The sequence below is a fragment of the Raphanus sativus genome, chromosome 6, assembly GCF_000801105.2.
Source record: "Raphanus sativus cultivar WK10039 chromosome 6, ASM80110v3, whole genome shotgun sequence".
Classification (NCBI taxonomy): Eukaryota; Viridiplantae; Streptophyta; class Magnoliopsida; order Brassicales; family Brassicaceae; genus Raphanus; species Raphanus sativus.
In genome coordinates this window covers 25,193,896-25,207,048 of record NC_079516.1, presented here as the reverse complement: position 1 = coordinate 25,207,048, position 13,153 = coordinate 25,193,896, and positions in this window count along the sequence as shown.

Sequence of the window (13,153 nt, the reverse complement as noted above, 5' to 3'; positions counted from 1 at the left end):
CACCACCGAGCCGGACCCATAACCGCTCATGGTCCGGTCCAACCGCCCAAGAGCTAATCACTCCGTCCAGCTGAGGTGAGCTGGTCTCTAGCTTCCCCAGCTGAGTGAGCTGACCTGCCAGCTACTGGAGCTGTCCTAGTCTTGCCTGAGCCACTGTGAGCTTGCCTCACTCCTTCCCTAGCTGCCCGAGCTACCAAACCTCAACGGCCAGCTACCAAAACACTTGTCCAGCTCCTTTGAGCTTACCTTTCCTTCATTCTGGTTAAGTCTCAGCTTCCTGATGCACTTAACCCCATTTCTGGACCATGATACGCTTGCCCCTTTGGTCTCATGACCTGGCTGGTGCTTGTCCTTGCACCATGGTCCATCCGGATGGCTTTATCTAGAACTTGGGACATGACAGCAGTGACAACGGCGAGAAGAAGACCCGAGCTCGAGACGCAGTGAAGAAGAAGACCAAATGCAAACACGTTTTGTGTCAAAACGCAGTCGCGGAATAATAGCGTTTAACTACTGGCATTTGAGCAATTTACCGATTGAACCCTAATTTTAAAAGACTAGTGCTGTTCGTCTGGTTGCTGCAGCGTCCGTGGCTGCGGCGGCGGCAAAGAAGTGTGTTCGTTTGATTGACGCCGTATTTGCGTCAGGACGCTGCGGCTAAACGTTGCGTCCTGCGTCCATAAGTTTTTAACAACAGTTTTATCACCTTTTGACGCATAATGCTGCGTCTAGAGATGTAATTTACGCATTTGCCTTTACAATGTTTCGTTATTTCCTAAAAACCGTAATTCTAATCTCAATTGACGCAGCTTCTCTGGACGCAGCTTCTATCTCTCGTCCCTCTTGTCTCCATTGACGCATCCCGAGCTCAGACGAACTCCATAGACGCATCTTGATATCAGACATCTCAAGCTCTCTCTCTCTCTCTCTCTCTCTCTCTCTCTCTCTCTCTCTCTCTCTCTCTCTCTCTCTCTCTCTCTTTCTATCTCGGACATCTCAATCTCTCTCTCTCGATCTTCCCATCTCTAAGATAATCTCATCTCGAAGCTCTCTTCTCCGAGCTCATCTCATCTCGAATCTCTCTCTTCTCCATAGCATCTCGAGCTCGACTAAACCCATCTCATCCTTTTCTCGTTGAGGTATTGTCTCTATCATCTTTTTTTTTCTACTAGGGTGAAAGTTACAATCTTTATCATCTTTTATTCATTTTGCCTTTTGGATTTTTAGTATTAAATGTTCATCTAATTCTCTAAACATGATTTGTCTTGAACTTAACATGACTTTAAAATCTATCATGACGACAATTAGTGAGTAGATTCACCATGAATCTATGGGTTAGGCAGATCTGAGGTGATTATTAAAGAGTTATGGTATTTATCACTAGATCTACTTGTTTCTATGCTTTTTCAGGGTTCTTAATGCTAGATCTGACTTGATCTCTTAGATCTAGATTCTAAGCTATTTCACGTCTGCAAGGTATTTGTTGAAATGCTTGAACGAATTTAGTAAAGCTCTTGCATGACTGGCTAATGGAAGTTGATGTTAGGACTGCTAGATGGTTAATAGACTTGTAACTCATGCATGCTAGATTGCATTAAGCCAACGACAGTTGTTGTTTAATTCATGATAGCATAAAAGTTTCTGTCACGGAAGTGGATTAATCTATCTTGATGAGATCTAAACTTATAGAACTTGTTGATTGTTTGGATAACACCTTGACTTGGAAGCTAGTCATCTTGGATCAATTGCCTTATATTCATGAGTTCTCTCTTAATATTGATTGAAAACTTTCTTTGCTCTCTGTTACTCTAGTTCTTAATTTCAGTTTAATTACTGCTACTTGGTTACTATTCCAACTCAACTTTGTTTGCGTTTAGATTAAGTAAATATCTTACATTTTCTGTATTTAGAATCATTTTAGGATTGGAATGACACTTCAAATACTACATTGATTTGAGGATTAAACTTATGTGACATCTGCCCCATGCTAAATTATTTTTCTTTATGATAATTAATATTAAATTATCTAAATTAATACTATTAAAAGGAAAGCAGTTTTGAAAAGTCGACTTATGCAAGTTGTTTGGACCTTTTCATAATTTTATTTATGTTATAGTTTATATTACCTTAATTAATCAACCCACCTAATTCGGTTAGTATCTATGTCAAATTAAGATTTCTTTATAACAGAATGATGTTTCATCATTATATCACCGACATTTGTGCATCAAACATACCATTTTACACATCTCAGTCCTTAAGTGTATTATTATTATTATTCAATTCATACGTAAGAAAAATATGGAAACAAGTTAATAATTAGATCACCCTAGATTTTTGCATCAAACTTACCTTTTTTACATATCTCAATATTTAAGTTTATTTATTCAATTCCTTTTTTGAAAAAGAAAAGGGTTAAACCCGAATCTCTTAAATATACAGATTAACCCTCGAGTGAGAAATGCAACTCACGGATAGATCTTCTCCCGAGTATTCAAATAGACTGAAATGCAGTAGCCGATATCCGTGTAGATGACCAGGAAAATGTGACTTATTTATTCAATTCTTACGAAAGGAAGAAGTCAAAACAAGTTAATAATATGCAATATACATGTTTTCTACCTTCTTTACCAATATATATAATTTGACCTTATATAGATAGCCAAACATAAAAAATCAAAATAGTATCAATAGTGATACTATTACATTAAATTATTTTCTAAAACAAAATAAAATTAGATAAACACTTTAATGACTATCTGTTATATATATATATATTACGTTATTTTTAATAAAAAAGTTTATAATAACAATTTTTATTGAAGTTATGTTTAAAATTATTAAAACCCGTACTAATTGTTGACAAAAAAACCTACTAATAGTTTTTTTTTTCTTTTTCTGTTTAACTTTTAGAAAAAAACTACAAAACTGTACTATTAAATTAGTCAAAAATATTCGAAAATAAATATCAATTCTCACCAACTTAATAAATTTAACTCTTATAAAATATACACAAAATATAATGAAAAATTAGGTTTGGGAATCAAGTCTTCGGGTCTGGTATAAATCAGTTCCAGTTCGGATCCTCGACATTTGAATGCAACTACGTATTTGAAAATAATTTAGTTCGGTTTCTTTTGGATCTGAGTCAGTTCGAGTATATAATTTAAAATACTGGCAATTCAAGTATGTAATGGGTCCGGCTCGATATTTAGGTATTTCGGACCAAAAAGAATCAAAGCACCTGAAAAGTTGTAAAATCCGAAACACAAAATATATCCAAAAATCAAACAAATATCCAAAAATATTGAAATACCCAAAACCCCAAAATTTTATCCCGATGAACCAAAAAATCCAAATTTTTATTCGAAAACCCTAATTAAGTACTTTTTTAAAAAGATTAAAAATTTACCCGAAACTTGAGATAATAAACCGAAAAAGCGAACCCAAAACTTATAAAAATATATTTCTAAACTGAAAACATATATGAAATACCCAAATATACATAATATACACAAAACATTTTGGGTACTTTGGGTCTCCGTACTCGAGAAGATATCTGCGGGTCCAAGAAATGGAATAGGTACTTTTCCCTGATCCTAGACCCAAACATGTATTTCGTGTCAGTTTCGGTTCGTCTTTTGGATCCGTTAAAAATTCTCATGCCTAAGAGAGACTTACATAAAAATATACTTGCAAAATCTCAAATAAACTAATTCATAAATTATATAATTTTAAACTTTTCCCTGATCCCATACCCAAACATGTATTTTGTGTGTCAATTTCGGTTCGTTTTTCGGATATGGGAAAACATTCTCATCTCTAAGAAAGAGTTATATAAAAGTAAAATATACAAAATATCAAATAAACTAATTCATAAATTATATAATTTTAAACAAATTTCCTTATTCAATATAATAGAGTTTTATAACATAATAATATAATAACCCCAGAATAGTAATTCATATCCAAAATTTTTATAATTCAGAAAACCCTCACTTTCGAAGCGCGGATCAAAATCTAGTACTCACTTAAATTCAACATTAGTTACTAGAACTTTTTTTTTTGCTTAAAACCAGAACTTAGTTATGTGCCCCATACCAAAATCAATCTTGCATTTGCATCTTCTCCTGCCTATAAGGCGCGCGCGCGCACACACATATATATATATTCTAAAGCCAAAAGCAATTGTTTAATCCCAGATTTTAAGTATTAAGCAAATAAATCAAGATATATTTTTTAAGAAATCAAAATATAGATGTAAATCACAAAGTAAAAGGCTTTTAGGCATCCCGATCACTTAAGTAAATAATTCTGACCATTCCATAAGCGAACGAAGACAAATATCAGTAAGAAACAATAACCGAAGATTCAATTAAAAAAAGTAACCGGATACAACTTAGTTAATTAATAATAGAAAAACTGTTGAGTTCTTATAAAGAAAAACAATAGAAAAATTGTTCGATAAGCAGTGAGGAAAAAAGATAATCAACATTTCGGTAAGAGCAATGAATAGGTTCAACACACTTTTTGATGTGCTTCATATTTACTTGTCGCGATATATAGCTAGGTCATAACATAAGTTAGGGTTAGGCCTGGGCATTCGGATTATCGGTTCGGATCCGGGTTGGATATTTCGGATTTCGGATATTTCGGAACTATTGAAAATGGTACCGATCGGATAATTTAAAATTTTGGTTCGGATACGGTTCGGTACCGGTCGGATCCGGTTCGGATCCGGTTATATCCGAAGTAACCAAAAAATTAACGGATCCGATTAATATTTATAAATTTAATATATATATATATAGATATAAACTTTAAAATACATATAAACACTATATGATGCGTTGGTATAGTGTCACGTGATATGGTAAGTGTAGGATGAGGTTCATGGTTCGATTCGCTAGTGATGCATATTAAATTTTACATCTCGGATATCCGTACGGATCTCGGATTTTTCGGATATCCATACGGATCTCGGATCTCTCGGATACCCGTACGGATCTCGGATATACCCGGAACCGATCCGGTACCCGACCAGTTTTAAAACCTCATCCGACCGGGTATTTTTCTAGAGCCGAACCCGATCCGAAACCCGGTTTTTCGGGTAATTACCGGTTCGGATCTTCGGATCCGGATAATTTGCCCAGGCCTAGTTAGGGTTTTTCTAAGTCTTAATCAGACCCGTCCCCTGGTAGATATGGGCTTGGGATCTTGAAAACATTTAGTAAATTTAGGGTTCCAAATTAAATTACTTTATTGAACAATACATAAATAAAATAAAATCATCAAAAAAACATCATGGAAAATTTTATCCAATTATATTTATATAAATTTATCAATATCCTTGAAAATAATATCTAAGTAGATAATAAAATATAATAAAATGACCAATTAAAACATACTTAAAATCTGATATATTAGACTATTATATTTGGCATATTAGCATGAGTCATTTGCTTCATTATAATAGAGTACACACACCATGTGTTAGATTCAGCCATTTAATTCTTTTATAATATTTGTTTGGAATCACCACCGAAAACAATATTTTTTTCTCCAAAAAGTCTTCTTATAGTCTTCATAATGTCGCACAATCTGTGATTTAAAGCTTCAAATCAATATTTTCTCATTATCGGTGTTATGTCACAAATTGTAAGAGGAGCTATAGATATTAATTCAGTATGATCACTTTCTAGTTGTATTTTGCAAGTTGAGAATTCATCAGGTTTTATAAGAACGTTAGACCTGGAATGAGCAGTCCTTCCACCAGAAAACAATAATGTGGCTATGCCACTAGAAGAAACATTAAGTATCATACAACCTCTTGAATGGACAGCATATGAAAGAACATTCTGCAATTTTTTTCCATGTACCTCCAAATCCATACACAAAAATCTCCGCCTGATGAACTAATGACAGTGCCTATAATCTCATCTTACACTGCCATCCACTCATCTACCAACTGTCCGGACCAATCTTGGTGTCTTTTTTTTTGTCATTAAAATAACTTCCAAAAGTTTGATTCCCAAAATCAATGCTCTGGGAAAACAAAGAGAAGACAAGCAAATATTAAAAAAAACATACACCAGTAGGTGTTTAAACGAAAGAAAAAATCCTACAAAGGGAAAGGAGCTTTTGAAGATATAAATGGCTTCATACTCAATTAGGTGAAAGGCTGAAAGCCATTGCAGGCTCATCTTGAGTATGTAGATGGAGAGGAGACAGCATCAACAAAAGTGATATCAGTAAGCCAACTTGGACCTCCACGAGCTACATAGGATTGAACCTGTCTTAGTGACACTAAGAGCTATCTTAGTTGCTACTCTATTTGCAGCCACAGTCACTACTTCATCACAGCAGTGTTGGAAGCAGTTCAGTGCTTGCCGAGTAAGCTCAATTGTATTGGACAGCCCAAAAAACCAATGTGGATTGTTCAGGACAGCCCACCGAACCGTTTACCATGAAGGTACACATAGATTAGAAACTAAAGATTCCACGCACACCAATAGGGGCTATGGTAAAAATTAGAAACCAAAGATTCCACGCACACCAATAGGGTGTAAGCTCAAGAACTTGGAGCTTGATGTGTTGCTGCAGTGGTGGAGCTTTGGTTCGTGTACATGTGTTACACACGAAGGATGGTGTGTGACACACGCTTCAGAGAGTAAAAAGGAAACATCAAGATGCGATGATGTGGAATATTTCTATATACTTGGTTGACGAAATATGCATTAAAAGAGCGTGATTAGATCACAAATTGGAAGATTTGGTGATGCTAAAATATAGGAAATATTATATTAGATAGTAGGAAAATATTATTTAATATATATTATGGCTTTTCCCTAGAATTAGGGTTAGAGCTTTTGACGTTGTAATTCTCACAGAAACATAGCAGCAACTTTGGAGTTTCAGACAGTGAGTGATTTATAGAGGTGATCAACAGGGGTTGGTTCCTCATAAGGATAGATTAAGAATTGATCCGTGTCAAGCCGTGTGTGGCGTTGAGTAATTCGGATTTGACAAGTCTTTGTAAAAGATTGTTTCAGTGATTCTTAATAAAGAGATAATTGTTCTTGGAATTATTTTGTGCTGTTTGTTCTCGCTGTATCTCAAACTTACAATTGGTATCAGAGCAGGACACCTAAACGAAGAAGACATCTTCGAACCAAGGTGAGATCCTGAGAAGAGATTATGGCGATTTTGACACAAAATATGTTGCTGCTGAATGATGTGAATTATGGGTATTGGAAAGTGAGAATGAGAGCAAACTTACGTGGAGCTGATGAAGATATATGGACAGTTGTTCAATCTGGATGGGAAGAACCGTATGTGATGCAAGAAGATGGTTTGAAGATACCTAAATTGAAGACAAAGTGCACAGCAACAGAGAAAAAACTTTCAAGATTTAATGCAAGAGCACTGGATACAATCTTCAGTTCTGTAGATGGAAAGCAATTTGAACTTATACAGGGCTGTGAATCAGCCAAGGAGGCTTGGGATATACTACAAAATGCGTTTGAGGGTACTGCGAATGTTAGGAGGATAAGACTAGACTTGCTTGCATTACAGTTTGAAGACATAAGGATGAGTGATGATGAGAAGATAGAAGAGTTCAGTGCAAAGCTCAGCTCCATAGCCAATCAAGCACAAGTTTTAGGTAAAAAATATGAAGATGCAAAATTGGTGAAGAAGTTTCTGCGTTGTTTACTTACTAAGTTTGCAGCACATAAAGCAGCGATAACATTGACAATGAACACTGATGAACTGAAGTTCGCTGAGGTAGTATGGATATTAAAGGCTGAGGAGATGGAATTAGAATCTAAGTGTTCAAAGCCTGCTCAAGAATCTCGAGTTGCAGTTGATGAAGACATCCAGAGAGTTAAGAAGCTTGAAGAATCTATTGACTTGATGATTCAGAAACTTGAAGAAACCATGAATCTTTTGAATAAGATGTCCAGAGACAGACTGCCTAGAGAAGAAGAAAGACATAAATGGCAGGCAGTGGTGTGTTTTAATTGTCATGGTATTAGGCATGTCAAAACAGATTGTCCATCATTCAAGAGAAAAGAAATCAAGTGTAATGGATGTAATGGTTATGGGCACATAAAATCAGATTGTGTGAACACCAAGAAGATGAAGATGAAGAGAAGTTACAGTGACAAAGTGCCAGAGAGAAAAGAAGATGCTCTCAATTTCGTGGCTCTTCATGGAGTTATAGGGTCTGAAAAAGACATCACCAATGATGAAATTCGTATGTCAGGTGTGTCACACACTAATTCAGATGCGTCACACAGTGATACAGAAAGTGACATAGATGCAGATCTTCTAGCCGAGTATAAGGTTCTCTTTGGTAAATTTGAAGAACTCAGTCACGAAAACCTACAGCTCATCAAGGATAACACTGTCTTAAAAGATCAAGTCAACACCCTAGAGATGGAACGCACTGATATGATGGGTGAATCAAAGTGTAGGGTGAGAGAGAATGATAATGAAGATGAGCTTCAGTCACTTCAGAGAGTTATTGCAGAGCATAACCAAGTTCGACAGGAGTCTGAAATAAAGTTTCATCAGATGAAACAACTGCTGAATCAAGAATTTGAGAAGACTCAGCTTCTGGAAAAACAACTTGCTGAGAACTACAAGAAAGTGAGAATGTTGAACAGTGGATCAACAAGTTTGGATCATATCTTGTCAGTTGGGCAGTCTCCAAAAATCAATTGGGGTTTGGGTTATCAAGGGACGACTTCACAGAAGGTTGACAAGAATGAAGTAATCAAGTTTGTAAAACCTTCAATCCCAGTTGTTTCAGCTGAACGAAAGGATGAAACTCAAGCAAATATTTTGGTTCCAAAGATACAAGACAGAAGAGTTGTTGCTAAGAGAATGAATGGTTGTCACTTTTGTGGTAAGACTGGACATATAGTTACTTTCTGTTATTCTTGGAGAAACCAGATTGAGCGAGCTTGGAGGATGAACCTTTGTTATGTTGAACCCAGAAGGTATGGACATGTTTGGATAGCTAAGAAGGATCTGTATCCTAAGTTTACGAAAGGTGTGTCACACGAACATACTAGTGTGTCATACAATCAAATTGGGGATCAATATACTGAGCTTGAAGAACCAGTTCGTTGGCTTAGAAGGTACTGAGAGTTTTTCACAGAGTTTTTTCACTCAAGCATGGGGAGATGATACTTGATTCAGGGGGAGTTTAAGTTAGTACTTCGGTGGTATGTATGATGCATATTGGTCTTAGAAGTGAGTGAGCTTGAGTTGTGAAACTCAGTGAAAAAGGGGGAGAATGTAAGCTCAAGAACTTGGAGCTTGATGTGTTGCTGCAGTGGTGGAGCTTTGGTTCGTGTACATGTGTTACACACGAAGGATGGTGTGTGACACACGCTTCAGAGAGTAAAAAGGAAACATCAAGATGCGATGATGTGGAATATTTCTATATACTTGGTTGACGAAATATGCATTAAAAGAGCGTGATTAGATCACAAATTCGAAGATTTGGTGATGCTAAAATATAGGAAATATTATATTAGATAGTAGGAAAATATTATTTAATATATATTATGGCTTTTCCCTAGAATTAGGGTTAGAGCTTTTGACGTTGTAATTCTCACAGAAACATAGCAGCAACTTTGGGGTTTCAGACAGTGAGTGATTTATAGAGGTGATCAACAGGGGTTGGTTCCTCATAAGGATAGATTAAGAATTGATCCGTGTCAAGCCGTGTGTGGCGTTGAGTAATTCGGATTTGACAAGTCTTTGTAAAAGATTGTTTCAATGATTCTTAATAAAGAGATAATTGTTCTTGAAATTATTTTGTGCTGTTTGTTCTCGCTGTATCTCAAACTTACATAGGGACTATGGTAGAGATAAATTTCCAAAGAAATAAGCACACCAATAAGAGCACCGTCGATCTTCCACTCCGGCATAAGAAACCAGACACGTGACCATTGAACATCCAATCCGGAAGAACATCCAATCCGGAACACTTCCAGATCCCGTTGCAAAACACATACAACAAAAAGAATCACTGAAAAGGAGGTTGAGTTCACACAATACCCACAGCTAATACCACCTAACTCCTGTAACTGTTATCACCACCACCACTGCTTCTTTATATGAAGTGTAACTCCAATACAGAAACACATGGGAGAGTGAAGAAGGGTGAAGAAGAACTTTCAAAAGACTAAAAGAGAAGATAAATCTTCCCCCGGCATAAGCGATAAGCGCCACCGGGGGAAGAAACGAAGATCAGATCAGAGGGGTTTGGGTGTGACGGCTGGAGAGGGTTTTGGTATACGATGCAAATATTAACCAATCTTGGTGTCTTACTTGCAACTTCTTGAAGAGATAGTTCATCTCATCTTGTAAGAGCGGATTTTATGATATTATTTGATTGTTATTAACATGATGTGGTATTGTCTTCCATTTATCCAATAACTGTTCTTATTATGCAAGTTAACATACAATGTTGAGGATTTGTTTTTCACTTCAAAACCATATTAAAATTGTTAGTAAAAAAATGTGTCCTTTTTAGCAAAAAAAAATGTATACTCACTTGGATTTATACGCTTCATTGCTTAATGTACAAAATGCCTCTGATTATTTATTTTTGGTTGATTCCCAGTCTAATTTGGGAACATAAACTTACAACATTAGGAACATGTAAAAACGTGGATGAAACTTAAATGTCTCTTAAAACATGAGCTGCTGATTAAAGAGATATGCATTAATGGAATTTTGTATCTACTTATTGTTGGATAATTCCAATAACTTGAAAAACAAGTTAACTCATTAAAAGGAAATCTAGTGAGTTAAAGAAATAAGAAATATATCAAAATACGGATTTATGTTTTCATATTGCTATTAGGAAAAGACATAGTTTCCTCATATATAAAAAGTTGTCAATGGAGAGATGTTTTATATGAGAATACATTGAGGGATTTAGTTTTGAGAAGTTTCTAAATCCAATAAGAAAATTGTTCTTATAAACTTGTGTTTTTATAACTTTACTTATATAAACCAAAGATGCACAACCTTATGTGATGTTTTGCTTTGTACTGAACATGTGGATTTTGAAGGATGCCAAGAAACAAGAATGGTCCAAATATGTTTACACTTCGTGGGATAATAAACTCATTGCTAGTTCTACACAATCTTGATTGGTAATTTGTGGAATGGCGTAGTTATCCTAATAACATGATTTCATAAATACTTCGTTAATCAAAAATATTTACAGAACAAAAAAAATGTCAAACACAAAATACAAAGAAATTTTATAAAATGAAAAATGAGTGTTAGTAGATTATTTTTAGAATCAACATTTTCATTTTATTTAATTATATAACTATAACATTTTAAAACTTAAATATTTACTAATTTTTTTAGATAACAAATAGTTATGCAATAAATAAAAAATTTAATTTAATTTAATTTTCTAATATTATAAGATTTTAATATACTATTATAAACATATTTAAAAATAAAATAAATAGTTATAATAAGAAGCGAAATATGTTTAATAAATTTAATTTGTTTCAATATCTTAATAATAATTACTTTAAATATTAACTAACTATTAATTTTTAATATTCTAAATTTGATAAAAAAATTAAATATTTTAAAATATATTGAATAGTGTATAAAATTTTGGTCTATATAATTCTTGTTTTGTAATTCCACAAAATTTATCTATTCCTATAATTTTTTTATGAATTTTGTTCTCGAAAATTTTGAATTTTTCTATAATTAATTTTTTTTGCAATTGTGCTATAAATTGTGTTTACCGTACTTTTTTGTTGGAGTAACTGCTTCAACGGGTGAAATTAATTTTGAAATTAATGTGTCGATAATATATAATTCTAATCTGTTTTATGTTTTCTATTTTGATCTTATAAGAAACATTAATCAACATGTTTAAATCCAACGTTTTGAAGCGAACGGTTAACAAATGTTTAGGAATTGTAATTATCATGTTTATACCTTTGTTAATCGTATTAAGGATCTTCAGAGCCGTGCACAGTTTTTTTATTTTATTTCATAAGACGAATAAATTTATAGTTTTTTTACTAAATTACACTAAGCTAAATAACAAAACAAGTATTTTTGTGAAACAAATTTTAATACTAATACTTACCAAAAAAAATATTTTATATCTATTTTTAATATGTCAATTTTATAAATAGAACTAAAACATTCAAATATAGTCTTTAATATAAATAATGAATTTCTAGCACAAAGCTTATTTTCAATTTTAAAACAAATAATATATTTCTATTTCGAAATAATGCATATTTTAAGATTTTCATATATATTAATAAAACGTATTAAATTTTAAAATTGTAAATACATAATTTTGTAATTATCCATTTCCCATAATTCTGTACCAATTAGAATTCAGTAAATGCAATCATTTTATTTGAAATTTACAGTTACTCGTTATTAGTTGACAAAATATGTACTGGAAACATAAAATATATATTTTTAGGAACAATTTGTTTTCTAGAATTTTTTTATAGAACGGGAAAGAGTAATAGATTAAGAGAAAATAATTTCAAGAATATTAATAGGGATTTAGTTTCAAAAGCAATATGTTTTCTAGTATTAGATAAAAAGAAAAAGATTTAAAATAATTTCTAAAATTTTAAACGCCTGTAAAGATGTATAATTAATTTTAAATTTTTTAAGTTATGCTTATAGCAAAGGGATTCTAAGAATATTAATGGTAATCTATATTCAAGTGACGGCAACTTTTCAAGAAAGTATTTTTTTCAATAGGTCAAATTAAATAACAACTTTGTAATATGCCATGTATTAAAGTTCAACAAAATATGCTCTAAGCCAATGTTTCAAAATTTTATGAATAGTCACGGCTCCGAGGATCTTGATGTTAACGATGCAAATCTATTCAAGTTATATATTTCTAAGTTAAAAGACTACCAGCGAAGTAAACTTCGATAATGGGCCAACGTTGTTGAAAAACCTCTAATTCAGACGCACAACCCAAAGCGGAAGAAAAAGAGCAGAGTTTAGAATAGACTTGCTTTGAACGGTGTCTCAACAATGGTCCAAGGCAAGTCCTGCAAGGACAAAGATTGCAATATTACAAGTCTTTTAACAGGTTGAGCCCGTCATGCTA